The following is a 12,315-nucleotide window of genomic DNA, read 5'->3' as shown; positions in this document are numbered from 1 at the left end:
GAAAGAGAATTACACATCCTTTCCATTTTCCACCATGTGATCCAGCACAAGAGACAATTCCGGAGGTAATTTTCCCCTATCCACAAAATTCCAACATTGCATTTGATCAGGAACCCATTTTGCCAAACAATCGGCAACACCATTCCACTCCCTAGGAATGTATTTCTAAAAGTAACAGATTCCAAGGAGCCACACAATTGAAGAATCTATCTAATAACCAGAGCTAAGTGCCATCTAACATCATCCAACCGCTGCCCATTCAAAAAAGTCACCACCACCTAAGAATTAGATTCACAAATAATCGTTTATCAACAATGAAACTTCTTTTTAGTGAAAGGAAAACCAAGATTAAAATATTTTCTTAAAGTTCTAAGGAAAAAAATATATTTCAATGAGGAAACATAAGGACATGAATACATTTATGAACACAATTAAAACTACCCTTTAAAACTTAATTGTAATGAAAAAGTAAGAAAACAATTAATTATTGAGTTGACATAAAATTTTACGTTATCAACTAAGCATTCCAAGTAAATTGCAATTGTCCTATTACTTTTCAAAGTTATATAACATTTTTTTTGTATTATACTAAATAATAATAATAAAACTAATGAAATTCTTGTAACCACATGTTACATTAAAAGCTTAATAAGGACATTATCAATGGAAGTAGTATTAGATATTTTAATTGGCTATAAAGGATTGGAATGAAAATTTTGACCTCTCAAGTAAACATTTGAATGAAAGTATAGTTAAAAACAAATAGACACTTTATAATAGTTTTATTGATCAATTTGCATTGTTAAATAGATAAAATAAATATTTTCTTTTCAAGGTATCCAACTATGCACAATACTTCATTTTCTAATCTTTAATGAGAATTTTAAGTTATTAACTCATCTTGCTGAACAAATAGAATTTGCTTCTTTTGATAAATTCTTATTGTTTGGTTCATTGAAAATGTTGTAGATAAGTTCTTATTATTTTTACCCCTATGACTCATGATATAAAATATATTGTCAATGCCATTCAAAGTATTTACAGATTAGGAGATATATGTACTTGAATTATATTGATTCCATAGATTTTTTCAAGTTTCTAACAAGAATTATATATTATTTTACTTGTTCATGAATTTTGTTTTTAATGACCAACCTTTGAAATAAGTTTACACTTTACCAAATTAATCTATAATGGTCTCCTCACTTTTAAATAATTTCTAAGTATGATTAAAATGTGTCATTATTGATATCAAATCATTGAAATAAAACTAATAATGTCTGTAATTTTTTCTATTCTTGGTTTCGAAAGGGGAGTTAATCTTCTCATTCCATTAGCTTGAAACTTAATCCATATAACACAAGTTGTCTAATGGATATATTCCAAATGGGAAAGGGAGGTTGTTTGGGAGTAGTTGTGAAGTTTTTGGAGTTGAAGGCTAGCCTGGTTTTGATGGAGATGAGTATAATAGTTGGGGAGGGTAAGAAGTTTGAGAGGTTTTTTCATGTGCTTCAGTCTTCCATTACAGACCGTGTTTTGGATTGGGATGTATAGGAGGAGATAATATACTCAAAATCTATCTAAGGAGATAATATACCCAAAATCTATCTAATTAAAATTTGGTTGAATATTTTAAAATGAAGATATTTTATTATATTGGTATGATTGTGATGGATAGATCATTTTCTTGTATAAGAGAAATATGTCTGGTATGTTTTTCATTTTGATCTTATTTTATAAAGCAGTCCATAGGATGCAATCTTAGCTTTTAATATGGAAAATTATTCATATCAAGCTGTCTATCAAAAATTTCTTCATCCTTCACCATCACCATCATGTTCTTTTTGTGGAGAAGAATCCATAAAACATATATTTTGGTTATGTTCTTATGTTCACAACACTTGGATATAATCATGTCCCCAATTTTACAAATTGGATCCTACTTTCTAATGAAAACAATATTTGAATTTATTTGGTACTTGTCAACATGGATGCTAAAAAAATAATTATACATCTTGGATTATGCATATAAATAAATCATCCTATAACACTTGCACATCATCACACAATCAAATAAGAAAAGGAATAAAAACATATTCCCCCCCTTGCAAGTAATCATTCATCATATTTGAGTACAACAATCAACAATTGATATTCATTGTTAAAGCACACTCCAAGTATATTTTCTAACATAATTACTCTTCAACTAATAACTAGTTTAACCAAAATTTCAAGAATACTCTTCCTTGGGATGAGACTAATGCACAAGAAAGTCTCGAACTTGAACCTTTACATAACAAGTTCCACAATGCTTGTTAGCACACTCACTATTTTCTTTGACCCAAATATCAATATGTCAATAATTATTGTGGATCAATGGTCTAATTCTTCTTAAAACAAAATAGCAATTTTTTAAATAGTCACATTCCTAACAAGGGTCATGGAAATGATTTTATGCCACACACTAAGCTTCTTTGATTTTATTCATCTGTTTATTTTCTAATCCATAATTTAATATCAAATTATTTGCACACATCTCTACTATAGAATGACATCAGGTAAAATACACTTTAATTGGTTTTCATGTATGTACAACACTTTTTGATCATCTTTCTATTCACATTATGTTTAAATAGAATATTAATTAATTATCTTCAGTTGTGTTATCAAATTCAACTCATATATTTAGAGTAGTATCTATTACTTAAATACTATATGCATTAATTTATTAACACTTTAGATATATTTATGACAATACATATCCCTTAGGGTTAGATTTTCTAATTTTTCTTAATTTGATTGATCCTAATGCATTTAGCGTGTCACCTAGTCTTTGAACCTTATTTGGTTATAATTTGTAGGTTGAAAAATAGAATTTATGAACCTCCATGTATATTAATATTAGGAGATACTAAATTCTTTATATTATTTTACTAACTTATATTTTAGTTAAAATAAAAATATGGAAAGGCAATAATCAAATTTGAATAAAACTAATGAGAATAAGAATTAGGAAGAGGAAATATAAAATATGAAATGACTATTGGAAAACAAATATAAAAAAGGAATATGTCTACCATGTACTTGTCAAATTTAGTACCAGAAACATGTTGGCAAGTCTAAAGTGTGTTCTATTATAGATAAAGGTTAAATTGGATGAATATCATACAAATTAGGGGTTGTAGAAGTCTCAAGAGTGATTGTTGCCCCTCTTGAAGGCTAGTGAATTTATCTCCAACTAATTTATAAATTTTAATAGTTTTTTGGCTTTATTCTCACTTGTTGAATTAAATTTTTCACTCTCTATGACTCAAATATAAGTTGAAGATTAGGAAAAAGAAGGAATGATTGTGATGTTTTAAAATTACCTCAATTGATTCTCTAGGTGATATTAACCTCATAAAGGTATTAGTTTAGAAAGGGGTGAGCGTCTAATAATGGTCAAAATATTTTACCGTGTGTGGGTAATTAAACTAAAGTAGTGTGTGCTTTCGATTGATTGAATGAGACATTAGAAAAGACGACAAAAGATGTGAAAATAGGTAAAAGCGAGTAAGACTCGATGATGGAAACAATCAAGGATTTGCATGTATACTTTAGAATGGATAACAAAGAGGAAAAGGGTTTCCACTACTTGTTGATGAATAATGGAAAGCAATAAATAGTATAGATAGAAAAGGGGGAGTTAAAATACAAAAAATCCATGGTTAATATGCTCCAAGAAGTCTCACAAGATTTATATTTATGATGGTTTACCCTCTAGCTCTAACGATGTTTCTTTAATTCTTCTATAAGATCGTAAATTGTACACCCTTTATTAGTGTGTCCAATTTCACACTCTCCTAGCACCTATATTAGTATTTCCCTTTCCTCTATGTATTATAGGACCTTTATTATGATAAATTAATATTTAATTCAGTATTATGCGTCTTATTCCACATTATTACATCATAACACTCTTATTTAGACCCTTAATTCTAGGTGTTCCCTTTATCATTTTATTCTAATTTATCCTTAATCTTGACCTAATTTGAACTCTCAAACCATATTTTGCATATCTACAAATCTTGGGTTGAGCCACTGAGCTGGATTTAGCATTAGAATCATGATAGCTCACATCCCTAGAAATTTGGAAAGAGGTGGTTGGGATTGGAGTGCTCGTCACTGCACTTTTTTCTCAAATTTTGAGAGGATGATTGGACGGTCTTATCCTATTCAAATTTATCTCTATGCAAAAATATTTTAATTCTAAGTTGGCCTAAAAGTGATTTTAATTATGAAATCCCTATATAAGGCATCCTTCTCAACTCATTTTCATGTAATTCAATCTAAGCAATCTATCTCTCCAAGCAATCAAGCATCCTTGTATCCATGAAGCATTAATAAGTATTTTAAGGGGTATTCAAGGTTACATATTCTTCATTCATTCATTGTAGAAAAAAATAATATCATTCATATGCAAGAATGTGTGTGTGATTAGGGTTTTGTCATGTTCATGCCATTTCATAAAACATATGTGATTACTTTCAAGAAGCAAAGCATCATTATTAGTCATTGCATATTTGAGGTATATCTTTTCATCATTTATTTTATTATTTTTAACATTTAATTCAAGGTTAATTCCTAAATCAGGGTTTGACTTAGGCAAACCCCTATTCCCAGCCTATTTCTCTTCTCTAGTGTGCACAAAAATAGGTACGGAGTCGTGATCTTCATAATTATCTTTATTTATAGTGATGAACTGATCCCCCATTGGAGTGCAAAAAGTGCGGAAGACCAAGGTGACCACCATCTTGGTCTCGACAAATTAGGAGCTCCTTTTGGGAATAGGTCTGAATACTCATATTCCTCAAACCCATGTTTGTGGATCGATCTGATGACTATAGATCACTGTTCATACATTTTTACTTTGATTCCAATATATTTACCCTAATTTTAGTATCTTCAACAATTCAATTCAACTAAAGGGAAAGAAGATGCACATTTAAAACCCCTTGGAATTAGATCATAATCTAGATCTATCTGGTTTAGATCTATCTAATTCCTATCTTTCCCTAATGTAATAGTCCTTAAGAAAAATTACTGGTTTTACTACATCTAATGGTGGAAACTCTAATTTTCACCATTGTAGTTTCTTGTGTGTTGGAAGAGGGGTGAATACTATTTTCTCTCAATTACAAGTGATATATGAATCAAGGAAAAACATGGGCTTAAATATGAACCCTTAATATATTTTGTGGTGCATTAGTTAGTGTTATAGGATGTTAGTGACTTTGAATACTTTGTATTTTAGTATTTTAGAGATTTTTAAGGATAGCCTTCTAAGGTTTAGAATGTTTACAATTGTAATATAGGAGAAGTGATCCTAGACTAACATGTGTATTAACTTAAGATTGATTCATTTTTCCCATGCAACATAAGAGGTCTGAGTGATCTTGGATTGTTATCCACAAGAAAGAGTCATGTTGTCTTAGACTAACACTTCTGTTGATTGCATTCGATTGGAATTGTTTGTGTGTATGATGGAATAGGATAGAGAGGGTTAAATTAAACAATATTGATAGCATAGAATGCAATTGTAGACAATATAGATCTAGAAAAGAGATATAGAGAACCTAGATCTAAAATATAGAGAAAATTGTGTTGAACATGGGTGTTGTGTGACCTAGTTTGAAAGAATTAAAAAACTAAAAAAGATGATGAAAAATGCAATTATGAGGCTCTGAGACATTGTCTCCTAAAAATATTTCTTAAAAAAGTAGGAAAGGAGTGGTAGACAAATTAGTCGAGGGTCTTTGATTTGTTCAAATTCCATCACAACTTGTAATTGTTCATTCTACACTCTTATAGCCTTTTCATTATCAGATCTTAACTTGCATATATTGAAAATAGGAAAAAATAGTTATTTTGTTTGGGGGCTTATCTAAGTCAAACCATGTGTTTGTGTTCTCACCTCTACAACAACAACGATAATAAAAATATAGCTTATCTCTATAGAGACATGCTAAGTAAATTATAAAATTTGAAAATGACAAGATTACCTTAAGTATGAAATCTTCTCAAGGATTTCCACATAAAGGTGGTGATGTAACATAATGATTAATAAATGATAAAACATGAATCCATACTTGATAATAGAATGTTGGTACTCTATTGTTCCATAATCTGATTAATCTAAAATTAATTAGTAGTGCTTACTAGATAGATAGTCTTAGACATTATGAATGATAGAAGATGTTCTTTATATAGGGATCACAAGGTTAATTTTTGATAAAAGGATGACACATAAAATCAAATACACAAATCAAGATCAAATTTTAAAATACAAAGGCCAAAAATTCAAGTGGCCACTTTTTTGGGAGATTTTGGTAGGACTAAGAAGGCGTTGGATACCCTAGTCCTCCCAAATCAGCTCCCCAAAAGGGAAACACAAGTGTCAAGGCTTGTGGCATAAGATCTGGTCCCAATTTTGGTGTTTGACAATGAATTTAAGTGTGAGATCAAATGTAAATTTTTAGGGTAGCTCATAGAGAATAAAGAGGCTTAAAAGGATCTTGAGGAAATCACACTAAAGTAGGTGCTAAATAGAGTGTAAAATTGTCAAGGTATACAATTTAGGACATTACATTTAGCCTCCACTTTACCAGGAGTATGAATTTATGCTCATACTTGCAATAAAGGAATATAGAAGTGAAGAGAAAGGCATATTAAGATAAGATGACACTAAATGAGGCATACAGAATTTACCAGGTTATGATGCTACCAATCTACACAAAATAACTCAAAGAAGGATACATACATGAAGAGTAATATAATAAATTCAATGAAAATAATGTTAGCACTAAGGTAATAAAAAGTACTTAAGTTAACTATGTGAAGAGACCTTGATGTAAAGGTCATCTTAATCAGTGAAGATAATCCCCAAAATTATTTGTAAATACACAAGTGATCTTTTGGAAAGAGATAAGAGCATACACCATTTAATAAATTCAATTCCATGATTGACAAACTAGAAAGTTGTGTTATGTTAGGGGTCCATGGAGTTTCCATACTACACAAGTTCTAGTATTCAAGAAATTATGTTATGTTGGGTGATTCATGTATACAACATGGATCCACTTGGTTAACAATTTCTACTACATAGGGTGATCCATGTATCACAAAAAAATGATCACAAGTTGTAAGCCATGCTATACTAGGTGATCAATGCCTCAAGGAGCATAAACAACAATGATTATAACTAGTAAGGTACACTATGCTAGGTGATCAATAGATCAAGAGAGAGTGTGTTCTCATAGGAATAGATGCAAAAGAGTGTGTGTTTCCATAGGAACAAAGGAAAATATAGGGAAAATAAATAACCAATACTTCATTACAAAAGTTGATATAACCATTCCTTATGGGTGTTATGAAAAATAACACTAGCACAAAGCTTGTACATCAACGAGGTCAAAGTTTAGGAGGCCATATGCCACCTTAAAACATTGGATTATATTCTATATGCTAATTTTTTAGGAAAAAAGAGGGGATAGGATCTTCAAATAAGGATATATACCAACCAAAAGAGGATAAGGGATCATCAAACAAAAAACATATGCCTCCCATAAGAAGGAGGGAGTGTCATCAAACAAGTATGCACACCTCCAAAAAGAAGGATAGGTGATACTCAAGAAATGATGCATACCTGAAAGAAAGTTGTCCATGACACTAATGTATAGGCGAGGATAACAAGACTAGAGATTGTTAGATTGCTACCATAAAAAATAATGGTTGTATTTGAGGTTGTACAACTATAAATGACAATGAAGTTCCATATAGAGCTACAAATTTCACATAGTGATGAGCAACATAATAGAAGTAATTTAGAAGGGATAGGAAAAAGGTGAAACCCATTATCACTTGTCATATGATGATTCCATATTTAATGAGTTGTATTATTTTACCTTTCAAGTCTTGGCCTTCATTAGTAAAATTTCCTAGTGCTTGATGATATACACACAAAAAAAAAATTTAATTTCCTACATTTTGGAGGAGAATGGGTACTTAAGTGGGATATGAGAAACCTTATAAAAATATACTCTTGTATAGATAGGAGATGAGAAGTAGGAAGTAATCGTTTCTCTTGTTAAGAACGGTTTGATCTCTCATAAGAAGAAGATACAAAGAAATTAAATAATGGAAGAGGGTATGCACAAAAAAAGTAAAGTTAGAAACCTAACCCCTCTTTAGAAAAGTTTGGTGTAGGGTTCACATGAGCCTTAATTATTTTATATATAAACCTTAAACTATTTCCATTGTATCTTATTCCATAATATTTATCTAAATAACATGTAGTATTGGTAGTGTAATTGTCATGAGAGGAAGGACCAACTCTTTTGTAAGAATGTAGATCCTTATTAAGTGTCGAGGTGCTAGAATGAGAGAGTCAATCTTAGATTCGACTAGTCCATGTACAATAAAATATAAAGATCCATAATAATAATCTAGACACCTATTAGGAGAAGAAGGTATAATACATTGATAATTAGAATGGACAAATAAAACAAAAGACTCCTTTGATATCTTAGGTACACCAATTGTGGGACTTTATATTCTTTTAAAATGGAGATTGTGAAGTCTAATTCACCTTAATTATAATGTAAGAAGGCATATTGAAATAATGGATAACTATAATTGAAAGGTGATGTATCTACTTTGATTAAAGAAGGAATTGTATAACTAAGAGGATAGTTAGATTCTATTTCTATTTGTACACAACTTTTTGTATTTCTGTCAACTTCTACTATGTGCAATTTTCTATTGTCTATATGAATTTTATTGTGTGAAGAAGTGTAGATGGGATTGGATACATGGAATGAATCCATGCTATACCGAAACATATAAATATCATATATCCTCTCCTCAAGGTCAAATCTATCTTTATTTACATCAATTACCTAACTAAATTAACATTGGTTTGTATTGAATACAAAAAATATTTAAAAATTTTATAATTAAATTAACAATGGTTTTATTTTCATCATTGAATTAACATTGAACTTAAGATCATCATATGAAAATGTTATACTAGCTATATTATTTATGATGAAAAGATTTGATGGAATGATTTAAGATCAAGAATTAAATGAAAGTCCACCTTCTTGATGGTAGTAGGTTTTAGTTATTATAGACTATAGAAATGTTTTCAAAGTGTTTAGTACGTAAATTACCCTACTCCATCTTATAAAGAAAGCAAAGAGGGCCTTAGTTTTCTTAGTGATAGGAATATTGGATTTGAAGAAGAGTTCACTACATAAAATTATTATGGTAACACCACTCTATATGAATAGCTAGAGTTATGTAAAGGCACTTGCAAAATAGGATTTAAAATTAGAATTAAGGGGAATTCCTTATTTATGGGATCAATATTATTACTTATTTATGTTTAAAATCTCTTAATCTCCTAGAGAGGAAAATACTAAGTTCATGAAAAAATAAGATGAGGATTAGGAACTTGAATGGATGAATAAGAGGATTATTGTCTTGATCATAAAATTATTTATAATGAGGTAATAAAAAATACATACAAGGAACTAATTCTAGCATATATAGGACACTTACATTGAATGGTGAAAATAAATTCTTCATGACAATTTAAGACATGTGTCTCATAAATATGCTTATCATCAGAGGGATATAATACCCATTATAGTTGGTATCTAATGGATTTCCATAACCATTTCATCTAATAATAAAAATTTAACACGCACAAATTTATATACATAATGTTGCAAATATGAAGTAGTGTGATGTTATTGATGTCAACCTATGATACATCCATATGCTAACCAAAGATACAACTTCATAATTAAGGGTGAGGCTGATGTAGATAACCCATGATATGGCTCAGGGGGATGATACGATAGTTATGGTTCCTGCATATAATTAGTGATACCAACCTATAATGGAATAGTTTAGCATTATGGTCATTTCAAAGATAAGTAGTGAGCATTAATCATACATAGTTATACTTTATCTTCTGAAGCTCATGTCCATTGTGTGTATCAGTGTGTCTTTAATGAGTCAATGTTTTGATAAGTTATGTATCAAAGATACTCAAAGTTGATATCTAAGTAAGATGGAGTTATGAGTACACAAATGAAAGATGCAATTGTGAATGCACATGTCTTCACATGTTTTCAAGGATTCTATAGTGATATCTTATTATTTTGACATATCGCACATAGTGGTACGATACAAAAAATTTGTCTACTTAGGCATTAATAATGTATCTCCTAAGGTAGAGACACAATAATTTGGTCTGTACTCTACAAGACTCATAGCAAGATGTTATCTTACAATTTAGAAGTTAAGATTGTAGAGATACAAAGATGTTATATTTAGAGTTTCAAGTCTCAGCCTCTTCCATATAAAAAGTTAGAGATAACATTTGGAGTAATTAGGACAATTATATAATTATTTATTAATTAGGTTGTTTAATTAATTTTTCACTTAAGCTAAACTTAGTTTCCTTTTTATCTAGATTTATTCTTTTTTAGTTTAAGTTCACTTAGTGGTACTTTAGTTTATGATGCAGTCAAGATAGGGAGGTCCAATGAAGGATAGTCCCGCCTTGTAGCCTAAAACATAAACACCATGAATAATAGAGGAATCGGTTTACACAACATAAGATACAACTGGGAAAAATAGGGAAAATGAGAAATATTTAAAATAGTTTGATGAAATACATATGTCCTCAGGCTTTAAAGATGCTAGGCCACATCCTAGGATAACAAAATGATTCAAAAAAATTAATTTCCTAATCTGGTAGATCATATGCCTTCAACTCTGTCTTCTACTCTATCTGCTGATCCAGACCTCAATCAGTCAGACCGAAGACACCTCTGTGCCTCCAAAATCTACATCTTTTTTGTAAATCTTCCCCTTTCCAAATGAATCTCCTTACTTCCCCTTTATACAATCCAAAAGCCTCAACAACTTAATCAAGTTGGCCAAAATGCTCCAGTTTATGAAGAAACATGCAAACACAAACTTGACAGCTAAATCACCAAGAACACCTCCAAAAATGTTTAGGACTTCGAGCGGGTCTCCATAAACATTGGCTAGGTCCAAAACAACACCCCCATATGATTTGCAAGTCACGAAAATGATCCGCAACCCAATACCAGATTAATACTAGAATCAATATCTATAAGAACAATATGGTAAGGACAAACCAATACTGGAACAATACAAGAATCAATATCTCACCAGAATCAAATCTAAATGCTATGAAGCTCAAATATGTTTAAGCCAAGGATCTATAGATGCTAAATCTAGATCCGCAACTTTAAATTCACAAATATGAAGAAATGCAACAATCTCCAAGGTCACCTCCTTGGTAATCAACAACTCCATGGTCAACTGCTCCAATCAGATGAATTTCCCAGATGCCCCTACATCAGTTTAGATGTAGTTGAGCTTTATTTATCTCACATGTTTTTTCTTTATTTCTCCTAAATTTAGTTTAGGGCATCCTTGTTCTCTCTATATAAGCATATTATTATGCATTGTAATTTCATTCTATAATCTTTTACTTTGAGGAATATGACATATTTTTTTGCTATTGACATTTGTGGAAGGTGTTCTAGTTTTCTATTTGATCTTGCTGGTTTGTGTTGTGAAATTCAACATGGTATTAGAGAATGGATCCAACAAAACCCTTCTTAAGTTCTGAGGGTTTTTTCCTTAGAAGTATTGTAGGGTCTCCAAGTTTTCCTTGTGTATATTAAGAAATGGGTAATTTTTTTATCATCTTTTGGAGTAAAATGGGTGTCAATGTTTTTAGGAAATTTTCATTTTTTGAAAACTATGTAGTTTTTGAAATATTTCTATTTTTGGAAAGTCTCTATTTGCCAAAAACAATTATTTTCAATTATTTTCCTTTTCTAGAAACCCTTAAAACATTCCAAGCCCTAATCAACACACAGGTAGGTTTTCAACCATAACTTGTTCATATGGAGTTAAAATTGCACAAATAAGTTAGCCAGGAAGCTAGTTCTTATACCAATCTAATGGTACTAGTTATTTTTTTATATTGTGAATCAATTTTCTATACTAGACCTCCAAACGCAACCTTCAATTTGGCACTTCTCAGGCCATATATTGCACATTTGGGGCCATATCTTTCCCATGTGGTCTTTGATTTCTCAAAAACTTAACATTGTTGAAAATCTCTCAAAGTCCTCTATCTACATATTAGGTTCATTTTTTACAAATTTTTCATTGGGTTCATTTTATTTGATTTTTGTTTGTTTTCACTATCTAATCAATTAG

This window comes from Cryptomeria japonica, chromosome 3, assembly GCF_030272615.1.
Source record: "Cryptomeria japonica chromosome 3, Sugi_1.0, whole genome shotgun sequence".
Taxonomy (NCBI): Eukaryota; Viridiplantae; Streptophyta; class Pinopsida; order Cupressales; family Cupressaceae; genus Cryptomeria; species Cryptomeria japonica.
This window is presented reverse-complemented; position numbering follows the sequence as displayed.